This window comes from Pagrus major, chromosome 2 (assembly GCF_040436345.1).
Source record: "Pagrus major chromosome 2, Pma_NU_1.0".
NCBI classification, from domain to species: domain Eukaryota; kingdom Metazoa; phylum Chordata; class Actinopteri; order Spariformes; family Sparidae; genus Pagrus; species Pagrus major.
In genome coordinates this window covers 25,521,934-25,528,514 of record NC_133216.1, presented here as the reverse complement: position 1 = coordinate 25,528,514, position 6,581 = coordinate 25,521,934, and positions in this window count along the sequence as shown.

The window sequence follows — 6,581 nt, the reverse complement described above, 5'->3', positions numbered from 1 at the left end:
GCAGTTTCTATTGGATTTTAGTGGAATTTGGATTTTTCATGAATATTTTAAAGAAAAGTCGCCATTTTTATCAAATACACCACCCGATTTTTTCAATAGCTCCCAGGTCGTTTGACCGATTGACTCGAAATTGATCAGAAATCTGGTCCTATACTGGTAGAATGAGACGCAGCAGTTCCCATTGGATTCCGGTGGAATTTGTGTTTTTGGTGAATATTTTAAAGAAAAGTCGCCATTTTTCATGAAAACATCAAACGATTTTTTCAATAGCTCCCAGGTCGTTTGGCCGATTGATTCGAAATCGATCAGAAATTTGGTCCTATACTGGTAGAATGAGACACAGCAGTTTTTATTGGATTTTAGTGGAATTTGGATTTTTCATGAATATTTTAAAGAAAAGTCGCCATTTTTAGCGAATACACCACCCGATTTTTTCAATACCTCCCAGGTCGTTTGGCCGATTGATTCGAAATCGATCAGAAATTTGGTCCTATACTGGTAGAATGAGACACAGCAGTTTTTATTGGATTTTAGTGGAATTTGGATTTTTCATGAATATTTTAAAGAAAAGTCGCCATTTTTAGCGAATACACCACCCGATTTTTTCAATACCTCCCAGGTCGTTTGACCGATTGACTCGAAATCGATCAGAAATGTGGTCCTATACTGGCTGAATGAGACACAGCAGTTCCCATTGGATTTGAGTGGAATTTGTATTTTTGGTGAATATTTTAAAGAAAAGTCACCATTTTTAGCGAATACACCACCCGATTTTTTCAATAGCTCCCAGGTCGTTTGACCGATTGATTCGAAATCGATCAGAACTGTGGTCCTATACTGGCTGAATGAGACACAGCAGTTCCCATTGGATTCCGGTGGAATTTGTATTTTTGGTGAATATTTTAAAGAAAAGTCGCCATTTTTCATGAAAACATCAAACGATTTTTTCAATAGCTCCCAGATCGTTTGGCCGATTGATTCGAAATCGATCAGAACTGTGGTCCTATACTGGCTGAACGAGACACAGCAGTTCCGATTGGATTCCGGTGGAATTTGTATTTTTGGTGAATATTTTAAAGAAAAGTCGCCATTTTTAGCGAATACACCACCCGATTTTTTCAATAGCTCCCAGGTCGTTTGACCGATTGACTCGAAATCGATCAGAAATGTGGTCCTATACTGGTAGAATGAGACACAGCAGTTTTTATTGGATTTTAGTGGAATTTGGATTTTTCATGAATATTTTAAAGAAAAGTCGCCATTTTTCAGGAAAACATCAAACGATTTGTTCAATAGCTCCCAGGTCGTTTGGCCAATTGATTCGAAATCGATCAGAAATGTGGTCCTATACTGGTAGAATGAGACACAGCAGTTTTTATTGGATTGAGTTGGTATTTGGATTTTTCATGAATATTTTAAGGAAAAATCGCCATTTTTAGCGAATACACCACCCGATTTTTTCAATAGCTCCCAGGTCGTTTAGCCGATTGATTCGAAATCGATCAGAAATGTGGTCCTATACTGGTAGAATGAGACACAGCAGTTTTTATTGGATTGAGGTGGAATTTGGATTTTTCATGAATATTTTAAAGAAAAGTCGCCATTTTTTATGAAAACATCGTACAATTTTTTCAATAGCTCCCAGGTCGCTTGACCGATTGATTCGAAATCGATCAGAAATGTGGTCCTATACTGGCTGAATGAGACACAGCAGTTTTTATTGGATTTTAGTGGAATTTGGATTTTTCATGAATATTTTAAAGAAAAGTCGCCATTTTTAGTGAATACACCACCCGATTTTTTCAATAGCTGCGAGGTCATTTGAGCCATCGACTCGAAATCAATCCCGACATGTCTTGTTATACTGGTAGAATGAGACACAGCAGTTTTTATTGGATTTCAGTCGAATTTCTTTTTTTCATGAATATTTTAATCAAAACGCACAGTTTTTGAGAGTTTGAAATGGAAATAAAAGCTGAATATAAATGAAGGTTTTATGGGTAAACATCAATTTCAGGATCAGATAGACAGCGTGGGAGATGATGAGAAGATATGAGAGGACAGGACCAAGGACCGGACACTGAGGGGAAATTCATGTGAGGCTGTGACCTTCATATAAACTGAGGACTGCAGGGTGCCAGTCCACATAAAACACAGTTCATTTGAACAGGAGCCTTCTGCTGTTTTCAAGAGAAACCATGTTTGTCCAAAGTGTAAATACCTCCGGTCATGACACTGAGTCTGAAGGCTTAATGGAGGTAAAAGCCACTCTGATTTCTATTTTCAAGTGATTTAATGTTCATTTTCTCCATTATGAACGGTCATCAGCTCACCATCTGCTGGGCTACAGTGTTGATCAGCTCAGCAGACGTGTTGTGACCTAACAGGATCAGACAGGTGTGGAGACGTGCAGGATAAAAACAGCTCTGCCCCGCTCTGCACAGACATCCTGCATTAAGGCCAATACATACAAATACAGTGGATGAATGTACATAAAAGTGCACTGATCTCCTTCCACCTGTGATTCTTATCATTAATCAGAAATATGATCTCTCTTGTTTGACCCCACTGACTCTCTTATGTAAGAAAAACTAAATGAAGAGAAGACTAAAAAGGAAACCAGTGTTTTCACTATAAACTCCGACATGCTGCAGTCAGCGTTTTAATGTAACAATGACAGAGTCAACAATCCCAAGGTGTTCTTAGCCACATTTACTGTCAGTGATTTATTCCTGTTATGTCACAGTGTACCTGTGGTGTCAAGTCTTCAGACTGTGAGATCTCTCTGTATGTGAGAAGTTTGATTTCTGCTGCATAGTGTGAGCAGAGCTCAGATAGTTAAAACTGAGCTCTAATGTAAATCTCATTTCAGCTGTAATGGGGAGGAGATTTTATCAAAGTTGAAAACATTCACACAGAGAAAAGTACATTATGTGTAGTGAACAGTGATGGGAGTAACGGCGTTACTAGTAACGGCGTTACTAACGCCGTTACTTTTTTCACTAACGAGTAATGTAACTAATTACTTTGACTGTCACTGTAACGCCGTTGCCATATCCGACACCCCGTTACCGTGCGTTACTAGTCGCATAATGAGTTTTTTTTCCCTTAACTTCATGATTCGTGTGTGCCTGTCTTAATAATAATAATAATAATAATAATAATAATACATGAGTTTTATATAGCGCTTTGCGTGATACTCAAAGTCGCTTGAGAGAGAGGAGGATGAGAGAGCCGTCTCAGCAATTATTGGCTGATGTGCAGTGATGGGAATAACGGCGTTAAAAATAAACGGCGTTACTAACGGCGTTATTTTTTTCAGTAACGGGTAATCTAACTAATTAATATTTTCATCGTTACAACGCCGTTACCGTTACCGACAATTAAATGTGGCGCGTTATAAACTGAAGCTACTCGTTGAAGCTGTTGTCCTCCGACTTGGCTCTCTGCCACAGGAGCTGCAAAGCTGAGTAGGGAGGGGCAAGACAACCGCATAAGTGATGATGATTGGCTAAGGTAGAGTAAGAGTTCGTAAGCCAATCAGAGGCAGTGTTCAGTTTACACACAAACCACACACGCACACAGCAGCCTCACACACACAAACTAGCAGAGGTAAGCTGCAGCAATGGCGAGTCAGGAGGGAAAGTTGACGCTTTCAAAGTGGAAGTACAGACACTACTTTAATCTCCTCGAGGTAAAAGGCAAGAACGTACATGTGAAGTGTACATTATGTCCCAGAGCGAAGTGTTTGTCCACGTCCGTTGTAAGCAACTCTAATCTAATGAAGCGTCTCTCAGCGGCACACGCTTCTACAAAACTAGTGGCCAAAAACACCGTTGTTGACACTGCTGATGATGACTGCAGGCCAGGTGAGGCTAACGTGAGCTCCGCTAACAAAGAAGGACACGGAGCCACGCCGCCCAAGCAGCTGAAGTTGGATTTGTCCAAGAAATTCATATACTTTTGTAGTACTATTTTAAAAGTACTTCATATTGTTAAACTGTTTCTTTCGTTTTTAAGAAAATACTTGAAGTACAGTATGTCAGTACAGTTACTTGTGTGAAGGTTTGATTTATTTAATTTACACTACAGAGAACTAAAGCACTTAATATTTAAACTGTTTACTTTTATTTTTACAAAGATATTTGAACAGTACAGTATGTACAGAGAGTTAAAAGCACTTCATATTGTTACACTGTATTTTTGTGATGAAGAAAATACTTGAAGTACAGTACGTCTAGCAGTTGTGGTCTGTTGAGGTGCAATAAATATTAAAGGTTCTGTGTAGGTGTCTATGCAGTTCTACTCTATGCAACTGGCTTGTGAAACCCGCTTAGAAAAGAATCCAAATTCTTAGACATATTTAAACTTAAAAAAAAAAAGTAACGCAATAGTTAATTTCCCTGGTAACTAGTTACTTTTATAGTGGAGTAATTCAGTTACTAACTCAGTTACTTTTTGGGAGAAGTAACTAGTAACTATAACTAATTACTTTTTAAAAGTAACGTGCCCAACACTGGTAGTGAAAGTACTATCCAGTGTTTTCTCTGAGGGATTTGGTTTCCTCCCTACAGAGTGCAGAGGAAAGCTTCACCTGCTTACTTACTTTTTTCTGATTCATAAAAAATGAATTTATTTCAGACAAGAACAAAACAGAAACAGATTTGAGATTTGGTGAAAATAATTTCATTTCAGGCTCAGTGTGTTTCTTTTCTTTCTGTTCCTCTTTAATATGATTGATAAGTGACACCTTAACTGACAGACTGATGAGTGCTGATGGAGGCTGCTTATTATTACCTGTCAGAATATAATAAGAATGTTGTGAATTTAAAACACAAACAGAGGACCAACATTAATAAAACCTGAGACACACAAAGATGCAGGAGTGGCGTTCATGGAAACAGGATTTTTGAAATGCAGTCCTCAAAATGTCTGAACTGTCAGTAATGATGTGTCACTGTGGACAGAATAATGCTCCACTGCTTTAGTTTAGCTTCCTCGACATGTTAGATTGTAATCAGTGATTTTGTTCTGTAACATGTGTCATGTGTCTGTAACATGTGTTTATCTTTAAATAATTAAATGATCTGTCTTTATCTGTACAATCATTTCTCCCAGCAGACAGACTCACTAAACTTCTCTCAGTATCATGACTGTTCACCATTTCTCACCTAAAACTCAAACTCAAATTGTTCCTCTCTGAGTTGAATATTCAGCAGCTGAAATCATCACTGAATTATATTTCTGTCCACTTTACACCAGCACCAACAGTAAAACGTGTCACAGCAGAGACTCACAAACACTTTCAGACACAGTGAGGAAGACACACACACACACACACACACACACACTCTGTGTTGGTAACCTTGAGATCTGGAGAACCATGAAATCTAATTACATTGCACTGATGTCTCAGTGCAGCGACACATTTTATCAGGGTGTTGAACTGTGTAGGAGGCTGTTGTTGTTGTTGGTCGGCTCACATGTCAACAAACCAGATATAAATTGGATGTGTGTGTGTGTTTTATTTCACACAGAGAGGGTCAGAGGTCATTTATGTGGAGCAGAAAATACAGGGAAACATCTGCAGCTTCAACTCACATCCTTCTGGACTACGATATTTAACAAGGAGAATGAATTTTACAGGCATGACAGGAAACTTGTGACTCTTCACACAGAGAGCATCAAATGTAGATTGAGTTTGTACCGCGTGTGATTTTGTTTCTGTGTCATTCTGTTTGAAAGTCACAGGATGAGAGCAGACTGAGGAGAGAAGTCAGAGCTCCAGCAGCAGCAGCAGCAGCAGCAGCAGCAGCAGAGTGAGACAGCAGCTCCACAGCCTTCATTCACTCTCATGTGTGACTGACACCAAGGCTCCATACTAACACAGCACACAGAGAGTCCTGACTGCATGGAGACAGAGAGTCTCTGCTGCATCACATGGTGAAACTGTCACATGTCAGAGCAGGACTGATGCATCATACAACACAGTGTAGACTGTAGACTGATGGGAGCACAGCAGGTCTGAAGCTCTCTTATTCTGATGTTATATGTTCTTATTTCAACATGAGGATTTCTGTCGCTTTGAGGTCCAAAGAAGTTTTAGTTGATCTTGTCTTAAATTTATTCTCTTAAAACCTCAGACCACACATGGAGTGAACTACAGTGAAGCTTCTCATTCAGTCGAGTCAAGTTCATTTATTTATTTCACATCCTGAAGAGATATGAGACGCCCAACTGAGCTACACCTTCTTACTGAACCGCTCTGACAGCAGATTAACAACATGACTCACTGATCATCAACTCATTAATGAGACTGTATGAAGGTAAACATTAGTGCAAGCAGCAGAACGGCCCGTTTTCATGTTTATTGTTAGACGTGACCTCTAGTGGCCAATAGTAGTTATGACAGGAGCAAAGAAAGAAGTCAGACGATGGAGTATAAAGAGCGACAATGTCGGCATTCGACTGCTGCTCGTGTCCTGTGTGAAACCAAAGTCAACGTTGACTTATTTTAACCTACGTACTGAACTTACGTCACAAACATGCATGATGCTATTTTAACCCAAACGTGATATTTG